Source organism: Nicotiana attenuata, chromosome 6 (genome assembly GCF_001879085.1).
Source record: "Nicotiana attenuata strain UT chromosome 6, NIATTr2, whole genome shotgun sequence".
Classification (NCBI taxonomy): Eukaryota; Viridiplantae; Streptophyta; class Magnoliopsida; order Solanales; family Solanaceae; genus Nicotiana; species Nicotiana attenuata.
Window position 1 is genome coordinate 77,677,120 of NC_031994.1, and position 14,216 is coordinate 77,691,335.

Consider the following 14,216-nt stretch of genomic DNA (forward strand, 5'->3'; position numbering starts at 1 on the left):
CACCAATACCCAATCACAAGTACTTTCCACGAAAACAAACTCAATCCTTATTCAATATCGAGAATAATCAATTAAAGCATCCTTAGTATCATTTAGGAACATAACAAACTACAATTTAAGACTCACGGTCATGCTAGACACCAACGTATAGATACTCATCACCATGCCTATACGTCATACTCAACAAGAAACAATTAGCAAATAGGACTCAACTCCTAATCCCTCAAGCTAAGGTTAGACCGAACACTTACCTCGAACTTCCACAGCCAACTCAATCCTCAAACACCGCCTTTCCTTTCGAATTCGGCTCCAAATCGATCATATCTATACATAATCGACTTCATAACATCAATAAATGCTAAACAATTCAATTACAAATGCCAAATTATAGCTTGCTAATCATTCTTCCCAAAAAACCCAAAAATCGACCCCGGACCCGCTTGGTCAAAACACGAGGTTCGAACCAAAATCCGTCCCCCCATTCACCCACGAGCCCAGATATATAATTAGTTCCAAAATTCTACCCCAAAGCGAGGTCTAAATCACCATTAATCAAAAGCCCTAACTCTACCCAATCCCTAATTTTCTACCCTCAATCTCATGTTTTAGGCCTGGAAATCTAGTGGGTTTTGATAAAAATGGAAAATAACAAGTTAGAAATTACTTACCAAAGAGATTATGGTGAGGAAATGCTTCAAAAATCGCCTAAGAGCTTTGGAGAAGAAGAGGTTTATGACATTTTGTAAAAATCCCGTAAGTGTTCTGTTTTGGGCCTTTTAAAATAACTAGGCAAAAATGTTCTTCGTGTTCGCGACAGAGTCATTGTGTTCGCGTGAACGGCCTTACGTTCGCGGAGAAGGATATCCTCAAGCCCTCGTGTTCGCATCCAATGGGTCGCGTTCGCGTAAGACAAATGCCCCCACCCTCTGCCGAGGCCATTTGGCCTTCGCGTTCGCGTGGCCAGGACCGCGTTCGCGAAGGGATAACCCCCCACTGCCTCGCGTTCGCGACCTGAGCTACGCGTTCGCGTAGAAAAAAATTCCTTCAGCATAATTTACACATCACGTTCGCGAGGGCTATCCAGCGAACGCGAAGAAGAAAATATCAGTACACCAGAAAAGCTATTTCTGCAACTTTTCTTAAGTCCAAAACTCCCCGAAACACATCCGAAACACACCCGAGCCCTCAGGGCTTCTAACCAAACACACGTACTAACTCAATGACATCATACAAACTTATCCGTGCGATCTAATCGCCAACATAACCTCAATAACAACGAATTAACCTCAAAATCAAGGGATTTTTCTATAACTTCATAAAACATCAACTTTTGCAATTTAGGTCCGAATCACGTCAAACGACATCCGTTTTTCACCAAATTTTATAGAAATGTCTCAAATCATATATAAGACTTGTACCGGGCTCCAGAACCAAAATACGGGCCCGATACCACCATGTTCTAATCAAATTTCATTTCAAATTTCCTTAAACAATTTCAGAAAATAATTTCCTTTAAAAATTCATTTCTCGAGTTGGGACCTCGGAATTCGGCTCCGGGCATACGCCCAATACCGTATTTTCCTACGGACCCTCCGGGACGGTCAAATCACGGGTCCGGGTCCGTTTACCCAAAACGTTGACCGAAGTTAAATTAATTTATTTATTAGCCAAATTTTATTATTTTTCACAGATTTTCATATTTAAGCTTTCCGGCTACGCGCCTGGACTGCGCACGCAAATCGAGGTGACTTTAAATAAGGTTTTCAAGGCCTCGGAAATACAAAATTTAATTTAAAAGCAAGTGATGACCTTTTGGGTCATCACATTCTCCACCTCTAAAACGACCGTTCGTCCTCGAACGGACAGAAGAAGGAAGTACCTGAGTCGGGGAAAAGATGGGGATAACGACTCCGCATATCAGACTCAGACTCCCAGGTCGATGCCTCAGCAGGCTGACCTCTCCACTGAACACGAACAGAGGGAAAACTCTTCGACCTCAACTGACGAACCTGCTGGTCTAGGATAGCCACCGGCTCCTCCTCATAAGACAAGTCCTTGTCCAACTGAACAGTGCTGAAATCTAACACGTGGGAGGGATCGCCGTGATACCTCCGAAGCATGGATACATGAAACAATGGATGCATGGCTGATAAGCTCGGCGGCAATGCAAGTCTATAAGCCAGCTCTCCCACTCGCTCAAGAATCTCAAACGGACCAATGAACCTAGGGCTAAGCTTGTCCTTCTTCCCAAATCTCATCACGCCCTTCATAGGCGACACTCGAAGCTGTACGCGCTCAACGAACATGAAAGCCAAATCTCGAACCTTGCGGTCGGCATAACTCTTTGCCTGGACTGAGCTGAACGAAGCCTATCCTGAATGATCCTGACCTTGTCCAAGGCATCCTGAACCAGATCCGTACCCAACAACCGAGCCTCTCCCGGCTCAAACCATCCAACTGGAGTCCGACACCGTCTACCATATAAGGCCTCATAAGGAGCCATCTGAATACTCGACTGGTAGCTGTTGTTGTAGGCGAACTCCGCAAAAGGCAAAAACTGATCCCACGAGCCTCCAAAGTCAGTAACACAAGCTCAGAGCATATCCTCCAAAATTTGAATAGACCGCTCGGACTGCCCGTCCATCTGGGGATGAAATGCTGTGCTCAACTCAACCCATGTGCCCAACTCTCGCTGAACTGCTCTCCAGAAATGCGAGGTAAACTGCGTACCTCGGTACGAAATGATAGACACGGGCACACCATGAAGGCGAACAATCTCCCGGATATAGATCTCAGCTAACCTCTCAGAAGAATAGGAGACTGTATAAGGCCCTGAACCTGTGGGCAAAACCAACACCGGTGCCGTAGTCAGAGCTGTCTTGAGCTTCTGAAAGCTCGCCTCACACTCATCCGACCATCTGAACTAGGCACCCTTCTGGGTCAATCTGGTCATCGGGGTTGCAATAGATGAAAACCTCTTTACGAACCGACAATAGTAGCATGCCAATCCCAAGAAACACCGAATCTCTGTAGCTGATGCTGGTCTAGGACAATTTTTGACTGCCTCAATCTTCTTCAGATCAACCTGAATACCCTCTGCTGATACAACATGACCCAGAAATGCAATTGAACTTAACCAGAACTCACACTTCGAGAAATAACTGACTATCCCTCAGAGTCTGAAGAACCACTCTAAGGTGCTGCTCGTGCTCTTCCTGGCTGCGAGAATATATCAATATATCATCAATGAAGACTATCACGAACGAATCCAAATAAGGCCTGAACACTCAGTTCATCAAATCCATAAAAGCTGCTGGGGCATTTGTCAACCCGAATGACATCACCAAGAACTCATAATGCCCGTACCGAGTGCGGAAAGCTGTCTTAGGGACATTGGATGCCCTAATCCTCAATTGATGGTAGCCAGATCTCAAGTCAATCTTTGATAAAAGCTTGGCACCCTGAAGCTAATCGAACAAATCATCAATCCTCGACAACAGATACTTATTCTTGATTGTAACCTTGTTCAATTGCCGGTAATCAATACACATTCTCATTGACCCATCCTTCTTCTTAACAAACAACACCGGCACACCCCAAGGAGAAACACTGGGTCTAATGAAACCCTTCTCAAGCAAGTCTAGCAACTGCTCCTTTAACTCTTTCAACTCAGGCGGGGCCATATGATACAGCAGGATAGAAATGGGATGAGTGCTTGGAGCCAAATCAATGCAGAAATCAATATCCCTGTCGGGGGGCATACCCGGAAGGTCTGAAGGGAATACCTCAGGAAACTCCCAAACAACAGGCACAAAATCAATAGAAGGAACCTCAGCACTAGAATCACGAACATAAGCCAAATAGGCCAAACACCCCTTCTCGACCATACGCCGAGCCTTCACATAAGAAATAGCACTACGGGTAGAATAACCAGGAGTCCCTCTCCACTCCAAACGAGGCAAACCCGGTAACGCTAAGGTCACAGTCTTGGCATGACAGTCCAAGATAGCGTGGCAAGGTGATAACCAGTCCATCCCCAATATAACATCGAAATCAACCATGTCCAGAAGCAATAAATCTACACGAGTCTCAAGACCCCCAATCACCACAATACAAGAATGATGGACTCGATCTACCACAATAGAATCACCCACCGGTGTAGACACATAAATAGGAGCACTCAAAGAATCACTAGGCATGACCAAATACGGTGCAAAGTAAGATGACACATACGAGTACGTGGACCCTGGATCAAATAACACTGAAGCATCTCTATCACAAACTAGAACATTACCTGTGATAACTGCATCGGAAGCCTCAGCCTCAGGCCTGGATGGGTGAGCATAACATCGGGGCTGGGCCCCACTACTCTGATCTACCTCTCTAGGACGGCCTGCAGCTGGCTGGCCTCCACCTCTAGCGGTCTGAGCTCCACCTCTAGCACCTCTACCTCCACCTCTAGCACCTCTACCCCCACCTCTAGCTGGCTGGGCGGGCTGTGGAACACCTGGTGCCTGAACCATAGCATGGGAACCCTGCTGCTGCGACTGAGTACTCACTAACCTCGGACAAGCCCTCTGATATGACCATACTCACCACACTCATAGCATCCACCTGAATGCTGCGGCTGAGGAAACTGAGACTGAACCTGGCGACCTGAATGACCACCCTGAAAACACTAGAGCGTCGGTGCACTGATAGGAGCTGGCGGTGCACTATAGGGCTGCTGATCAGAATATTGCGTGTGAGAACCACGACCACCTGAAGCACCGTGAGAAACCTGAAGTGCTGACTGAAAGGGCCTAAGAGGATGACCTCTATCATACGAATCCCTGCCTCCAGACGAGGCACCACTGAATCTGCCTGATTGAAGGGGTATCTTGTCTGCCCTGTGACCACCCCCCTTTGACAAAACCATCTCAACTCTCCGGGCCACATTGGCCGCCTCCTGGAAAGATATCTCACTCTCAGCCTACCTAGCCATCTGAAGACGAATCGGCTGAATGAGTCCATCAATGAACCGTCTCACTCTCTCCCTCTCAGTGGGAAGTATGATAAGAGCATGGCGAACCAAATCAATAAATCTGGTCTCGTTCTGGGTAACTATCATGGATCCCTATTGGAGGCGCTCGAACTGCCTCCGATATGCCTCTCGCTGTGTAATAGGGAGGAACTTCTCCAGAAATAGCTGCCTGAATTGCTCCCAGGTCAAGGCTGGCGATCCTGCTGGTCTAGCTAAGCAAAAATCCCTCCACCAAGTCTTGGCGGATCTAGACAAGCGAAATGTGGCAAAGTCGACCCCGTTGGTCTCAACTATCCCCATGTTCCGAAGAACCTCGTGACAGGTGTCTAGATAGTCTTGGGGATCCTCAGTAGATGCACCGCTGAAAGTAGTAGTGAAGAGCTTGGTGAACATGTCCAATCTCCACAAAGCATCGGCTGACATAGCTGCACCATCGCCGGTCTGAGCTACCACACCCGGCTGAACTGCTCCAACTGGCTGAGCCGCTGGAGTCTGAAACTGGGGAGCCACCTGCTCTAGAGTGCGAGTAGCAGGAGTCTGGGCTCCTCCTCCAGCTTGAGAGACGGCTGGTGCTACAGGAAGTTAAACCTGCCCTGGTGACACTCTCCATAAGGCCCACTAGACGGACCAGAGCATCCTGAAGAACTGGGGTAGCAATAAACCCCTCTGGGACCTGAGCTGGGCCCACCGGAACCGTTGCAGCCGGAACCTCATCATCAAAGTCAACCTGAGGCTCCACTACGGGTGCTGCTGCACTGGGTTGAGCTCTGCCCCTGCCTCGGCCTCTAGCACGGCCTAGGCCTCGCCCTCTACCCCTCGTGGGAGCTGCTACTGGGGGCTCGGGCTGCTGATCGGTAGATGAGGAAGCGCGTGTTTTCACCATCTGCGAAAGAACAAAGTAGAAATTCAGTAAATATTGAGAAACCAAACCGCACGACAAGAAAGAACAAATGTGAAGTTTTTTCCTAACTCGGTAGCCTCTGGGGGATAAATACAGACGTCTTCGTACCGATCTCTCAGACTCTACTAAGCTTGTACGTGAATTGTGAGACCTATGTAACTTAGAGCTCTGATACCAACTTGTCACGACCCGGATTTCCCACCCTCGAGAGTCGTGATGGCGCCTACTTGTGGAAGCTAGGCAAGCCATGAAGTTTAGAAATCTTTAACTCTTTCATTTTAATCCCTTTTACAACTTGCATTAACAGGTAATGAACATTTAAATAATAGCGGAAGATGAAATTTAGCGGAAGACTTAGTCTGATATAATGCCAAAATAAATATGAAAAATGCCAACATGCGTCTCTACCCAGAACTGGTGTCACAACATTCCCGGACCGTCTATGAATACTAGATACAGATGTCTGAAGAAAGGAAATACAGTCTATCTCGGATACAAATGAAAACAGAACATATATAAGTAGATAGAAGAGACGCCGGGCCTGTGGACGTCTGCAGGGCTATCTCGGGATCTCTGTGGACTGAAGGCTGGCTCCTCAAGTGCTACTTCCCAAAAGCTGCTCCGGTATCTGCACATAGTGCAGAGTGTAGCATCAGCACAACCGACCCCATGTGCTGGTAAGTGTCTGGCCTAACCCCGACGAGGTATTGACGAGGCTAGGACCAGACTCCAGATAAACATGTGCAGTTATATAATATACGGCGGAAAAATAACAGAAATAACAGTCTAAATGGGAGGGGGTACATGCTTCGGGGAAACATATCAAATCCAACAGAAACTTAAGAAAAATATGAAAGAATAGCTCAGAATCTACAGCCCAAACAATGATAATAGCTCTGTTGCGGCGCGCAACCCGATCCAATATAACATTTAACAATATTACGGCATGCAACCCGATCCAATATAACATTTGTTGCGGCGTGCAACCCGATCCATATTTAGCATTGTTGCGGCGTGCAACCCGATCCATATTTAATATTGTTGCGGCGTGCAACCCGATCCATATTTGATATTATTTCTACGTGCAACCCGATCCATATGTATATAATATCAACAACCACTATACCATGTATCCCGGCAAGGGATCATCAATAACTACTCTGTCCTGGCAAGGGACTTAACAGCAAAATAAGCACCCGGCAAGGGAGAATCAGCTATAACCAATCTTAACTCAACTCCTACTCATCTCAGATAACACCAATACCCAATCATAAGTACTTTCCACGAAGATAACAAACTACAATTTAAGACTCACGGTCATGCTCGACACCAACGTATATGTGAGCACGTGAGTTTTGCCCTATATGAATTAGTCCCAGAAATTCAATCAAAATAATTTCGTTTCATTAGGTGCAATTTTGTGAATTTTTGTAGCATGTCATGATAATTGTTTGCATGTTTGTTTGTGCATTTTAATTCATAAAAATACAAAAATATATGTTGCATGTGCATTTAGGAGTTACTTTTGAATTTTTACATTGGTTTAGTAATTATGCATTTATAAAAAGAAAATTACAAAAATAGTCATTGTACGCCTTTTTCCAATTTGGATTTTAGTAGTTTTTTTCCTAATTTCTTAACTATGGTAATTAATTTGCAAAAAAATACTTTGAGTAAAAATCAATTTAGGTCTATTTTTAGTTTATTCTTAAAAGAAACTAAAAAAGAAGAAGAAAAAAAAGAAGAAGAAAGAGTTAATTTGAAAAGAATAGAAAATAAGAAGAAGGGATTCAGCTGGGCCAAGTAATTTCAAGCCCAAACAAATGAGCAAATACCCGTTCCAGACCAGGCCCAAACTCCCCATCCCGGTCCAGCCTTTCTTCCAACCAAACGACGCCGTTTCAGGTCGATTGGATCTGAGCCGTCGAGGTTAGTAAATCTAACGGCTCAGAAGTGATGGTCTCCGGTATTTAACTATCTGAATCGTCCCCACCCCCCTATCTCTCATCTTTCAGAACACACCCCTCTCAAAACCCTAGAGACGCCGCCATATTATGCTCCGTCAAAACTCGCCGGCGGCAACGACGGAAACCACTCCAATAACACCCAAAATCACACCAGAGCACCCCCTTCCTTCCCTTATCATGAATCCGTTAGTCTCTCCCCTCAAATACCATTAGAACCCCTCGAATCTTCGAAATACTAGTCACCTTCTCCGCCGCCCGCGGTGGCGTTGCCACCCAAACCCTACCAAACTCACACCCCATACTCCCCTCACTCTCCTCCACCTTAATCCCCAAGTTATTGTTCCCAAATCCATTCAGAACTTTCACAATTTTGGATCTAGGGTTCGAAGAGTCTGGACCTTTTTGGGGTTTCAAAGGCTCAGGTTGATTTCAATTGATGTCGAGTGTCCAAATAGACGCATAACAGTAGCAAGATTAAAAGCAGTCGGATTAAAGTGCAAAATCAATGAGTGTTTTATAAATTTCTTTTGCTTTTTCTATTTGTAGATTTTTTCTGTTGTGCTTTAGCTTTTCTGATTGTTGTTTTGTTTCTGCTCGTCTTAGTATTCCTTCTATGCTTAAGATTGGTTTAGGGTTTGATTGAGTTTGTTCAGTATTTAGTTTAATCAGTTTAATTGGGTTAGTATTTTAGTCTTCAATTTTGTTTCCATTAATCAGTTTGTTTGTGACAATTTTTGATTGCATCTTGATTCTGGGGAAAACAATTAGTGTAATTTCAGTTTCTTTTAAATCTAGTGGTTAGTTTGTTATTGTGTTAGTCTAATAATATTTCAGTTAATTAGGATTTATTCCCAAAGGCCAATCAGTTGGATTTGGTTATGGTTTAATCGTTCTCTTTGCTTTGATTAGTCAACTATAGTCAGTTTCGGACCAGAATGAAAAGAACTAGGGTATAATTGTGTAGGTTAAGTAATTCAGGGGAAAGGGTAAGGGTAATATAGGTAATTCAGCATGAGAAATCTGTAGTAACTGAATTTAGAAGTTACTAGAAGCACCTAGAAGGGTTGAAATTGAATTTCAGTAGCTTTTAGTGTGCTAACTTGTGACACAAGTCAGAAAACAAGGGACTAAATGAGTAAATAAGTGAGGGAATAATATGTAAAACTAAAATCTGAAGCTGCACCTCATATGTGCCTATAAAAGGGCAATGCCTTTGCCTTGAACACAAGTTTTCAATTCCAAAAATTCCCCCCAAAAGGTGCTCTCTAAGTTTCAGATCCGATTTTGAAATTCAACATTCAAAAACCCAAAAACAATAGAAAACCTCTAGAAAAACCAAAAAAAATTCAGAAATACTGTTCCATTGAAAATTTCCAGCTAATTGTGAATTTTAACTTCTGAATTGCATCATTTAGCCTATAGTCTGTTAGCTGATACCTGGTGGTGCCTGGGTGTATCTCGAGTGGGTTTGGGTCCAATTGAGGCTATTTTAGGTTGGTTTTGTTGACTGTTGGTTTCAGAAGTTGTCCTGGGATTAGTGCCGAGTCTGTTTGGGTGTCTGCAAGTGTATTTGGTTTACTATTGGTGCTACTCTTCTCTGAAAACAGTTCTGGGCTGCTCATTCTGTTTCCTGAGCTATTTTTTGATCATCAATATGCTGTTGCTGACTCTCATTCTTCTTGTTCTATTTCAAATCCAGGTACACGCATTGAATTCATACTGATGTAATCACAAATTGGGGATGAAATGAAGTATTATTTCAGATCTATGCTCATGTGAATACCTGTAGTTATAGTTAGTCCAATAATGTGTAATTGTTTAGTTTTAGTTTGTTTGAATTGTATTGAACTAGGAACTGTTTAATTAGAACTATTTCTACTGATTTGAACTGTTTGGATTTGTACTGGACTGCTTTGGACTACTTGAACTCGTGGTTCTCTAGCCGTAGCTTTAGTATAGCTAGTACTTGCTTTAGTTTAACATTGCCCTGTTAAAATTTAAAAAAAAATTAGAAACAATTTGGTTCTGTAATTGATTTTGAATTCAGCGTCCTTAAGCTCATGGTCCCAATGTAGGTGTTGACAATTTGGGTAGTTAACATCAGTGGTTTACTCAGATTAAACCTGCATCTTCAATTTGACTGATTTGAATTAATTAGCTATCTGATAATTAAATGTGGATAAAGTGCGAATTTATGCTATCAACCTGTTTGTGTTAATGTTAATAGAATCCTATAATCAAGCTGTTTAATGTAGTAGATTCACGTTCATGAACTATTTGTTTTATTTTTGTTGTTTAATCCCATCCATGTTTTACGTTTGTTTCCACCCTTAGCGACACTTAGGAGGTCACCAGTAGATAAGTAAACAATGAAATCGAACTGTAACATTAAATACAAATTCAACCTGAAATCTGGGCTCAAGTTGGCCCATTTGCACGAAGCATTATCAGAATGGTACATGACCCATTGCCGGTCTCCAAATTGCCACAAGTTAGAAGCCGGTGCATGTTTGGGCTCGAAGCCCAATCTATGTGTATTCTTATGAACTGGACTGGAACCCAATTGTAGTAACTCTTAAACCATGATAATTAATTAGGACTCTTTCTTTTATTATTAGAGACAAATAAAATATAGAGAATCATAGTTGCTTTTAGGTTTGCCTTTTAAGTAATAAATGAGATGAGCCTCCCCAAACAAAAAATACGTAAATTGCGGGGCCCTCAATAAATGTTTGTGTTAAAATACTTAGATTTCGGGACGGGCCGTTTAGCGAATTTCACGCCTTTCCCCAAAGATAATAACGTGTTAGTCTCGTTAGGCGCGTATTTTAAAAATATTACATTCCTAAACTCGGGTGCGCATTTATGTGACCCAAATCCAAATCTCAATGAAGTCGAAATGTGTCAACAACCACGAGTGCATTTATGTGACGTGGTTCGAAACACGTTTTCACGACGTTGCAATTCTCGTTAAAAATAATAATAAAGCGGTTCAAGGTTAAAAAACACATAGGTTAAAACATGTTCTAAAATCGAATAAATAAGCCAAATATGACAGTTGAGCGACCGTGCTAGAACCACGGAACCCGGGAATGCCTAACACCTTCTCCCGGGTTAACAGAATTCCTTTCTCGGATTTCTGGTTCGCGGACTGTTAAACAGAGTCATATTTTCCTCGATTCGGGATTCAATCGGTGACTTGGGACACCATAAATCTCCCAAGTGGCGATTCTGAATCTTTAATAATAATCCCGTTTCGATTGTCACTTCAAGTTGGAAATAACTCCCTTTATTATACCCTTCACGGGGTGTAGTAGCGAAAAAGGAGGTGTGACAGCTCTGGCGACTCTGCTGGGGAAACAAACCCAGAACTTCGGTTCAGGGTTTAAGAATTCGAGCTTAGAATGATTGTTATGTTTGGCTTTATATGATTTTCCTACATGTTTCCTGCCTAATGTGCTAAATGTTTTACCGCTTTGATATTATTTGAACTGTATATAAACTGTGTTGAACCCTTCTCTTCTCACCTCCGGGGATGTGCTTACTGGTTGAGACTCCCTATTCTGTTAGTGTCATACCTTGAAATAAGAAAGAGGCCAGACAAGTTACTAAGCCGGACGATCTCGCGGGTCCCCGGTACGTAGCCCCCTCCTCGACTCGAGTTGTCCGCTCGAGTACACAGTCTAGAACACATACCCAGGTTTTGAACCTAGAATAACTTGACTTCATGTCGGATCCCTAGTAGGAACGCTTATTTGCATCACGTGCATTTGCCGTAGGGGACTCAACACAGGGGTTGGGTCCGTCTAGGACAGGTAACCTGAAATGGAAAAGACCATCCTGATGCATATGCATATGCATTTATTTGTCTCGGACTTGCATGCTGACCGGCTTTGGAGTATTTGGGAAAAATTGAAAAAAGGGAGAGAAATAGCAGTGTAGAAAGTCAATTATTTGTCAAAATAATGTTAAAACTCTGCCAAATTTTTGAGAAAAATGCAAAGAAAAGAAAAAAAGGGAAAAGAAAACTTGTTTTCACAAAATGGTTTGTTTTCATTGTCAGTAAAAAGGAAAACCAAGAGTCTTATTTTCAAATGGTTTGTTGAAGAAGAAAATATAAAAAGAGTGTATCCGTCAATGAAACAGAGTCTTGTTTTCAAAAATAGTTAGGTTTATTTGCCCGAACTACGCTGGTTTGATTCTAACCGAGTGTGAGATACGTTGGCAACCCTCGTCGGGTCCAACCTCCCCTTTGCAAAAATAGCCCAAAAAAATGCCAAAATTTTAATTTCTTCATGAATAAGTCGGGTGACGCCATTCTTGTCAAAAATAAGCCAAACGTCCCTAAAAGGGCGCCGAAAGGCGGTTTTTGCAAGAACAGCCACCTTGGGTCATTTTCAACGGTTAGCGGGCACAACCTTAAAATCTTCTTTACGAAGTGCTGAAAGGCCGTATCCGCCAAACCGACTGCTTGTTTTAAATTGGAAATTTGAACAAAATAGTGTTTGTTTTTCTGTTAGGTCAAAATAAGTGATTAAAGCACCTTAATAAATGTGCAGGATGAGCACGATTCAAAATGAACCTTTCTCAATCATGACTAAAATCCCTCTGAAGTTGCGTCTATGGTGGAACGATCTGGGTAAAGAAGGACAGGATGAGGTCAAAAAGTATTTGAGGGGGCTTACTGGTTTGTTAGAGATTGTGCCTCGGGGAGACATCATCAGAGCATTGGTCACATGTTGGGACCCGGCACATAACGTCTTCCATTTCTCGGACTTTGAACTAACCCCGACACTAGAGGAAATAGCCGGCTACATCGGAAAAGATGAGGTTCCTTTTAGGCACAAGTACTTAGTTGCCCCAAGAACTGTAGCTGTACACAGATTTTTAGACTCCCTGAAGATAAGCAGGACGGTTCACAACACAGATCTGGCAAATGGCTTTTGTGCTCCACACTTCATATATCACAGATATGGCCACATCGGGGGATTTAACAACCCGGAAATCAAGATATGTAGCAAAGGAAACCGCCAAAAATGGGAGGAGCATAGACGTTTCGCTTTTATGGTGGTTTTTCTGGGGCTTGTGGTATTTCCAAGGAAAGACGGAAACATTGACATAAAAATAGCCGGGGTCGTCATCACTCTACTCACTCAAGCCAAATGCACTCTTGCGCCCATGATATTAGCCGAAATCTTCCGCGCTCTTACAGCCTGCAAAGCCGGGGGAGACTTCTTTGAGGGGTGCAATCTATTGTTGCAAATGTGGATGACCGAACACTTGTGCCGTCGTCCTCAGTTCCTGAGTTATGGGTCTACAAAGAAAACATGTATAGAGGAGTTTTACACAAGGATTAAGGGGATCATCTTGCCCGAGGGATTCACGGGCTGGACATTATACTTTCGGTCCCTCACCGCTAGTCAAATAGAGTGGACGTTTGGATGGTTTCCTGTTGATGAAATCATATATATGCCAGCAACGGGGCCGCACTTCCTTTTGATGGGTCTTAAGAGCATTCAGCCTTATGCGCCGTATCGGGTTTTAAGGCAACTCGGGAGGTGCCAAATAGTGCCAAAAGACGGCGATCTTAGTGCTCAAGTAGTTGAGATTAGCCCTGACGGACAGTTTCCTGAAGCAAGAGTCCGCCAGATCTGGAACGAATGTCAATACTTAAAAGCGGATACTTGCGTACAGGATCGGGCCAAAGGCGAAGTGTCGCCAGGATACCTTGCTTGGTATAGGAGAGAATATGAGCACGAGAGGCCAGCTAAAAGACCTCACATCCGGGAGTTTGCCGAATCATCGCAAGAATAGTGGGCCCGGTTAGCCAAAGAAAATGAATACAGAGCCAAAATCGGAGAATTAGAAAAGCGGGTCTAAGACCTTACGTTTGAAAACAGCGTGCAAGCCGCGGCTGACGAAGGTGAGAAAAAGAAGTTGGCCCAAGAAAATGAAGCCTTACGAGCCCAAATCCAAAAGATGAAGATAACGGTTGAAAATCCCGTTAGGAGTGCCAAAGATACAAAACTTATAGAAAATCTAAGGCAAAAAGTGAATGACTACAGTTTTGATCTCAACAAAGCAGAAAAGGAATTAGTTGGGGTTTGAAAACAATTGGCTAAAAACGCGGAAGAACGGGCCCGCATGGTTAAGCAGTTGAAAGAAGAATACGATAATGAGGTCACGGGATTAAAGAAAAAGGTCATTGCCACAGAGAACAGAATGATCAAACAGGCAAAAGAATTCAAAGTTGAAAGAGAGCACTGCTACACGGCATTGGCACAATTAGAAATGGACTTGCAACAACTCCAGGAACAAAACCAGG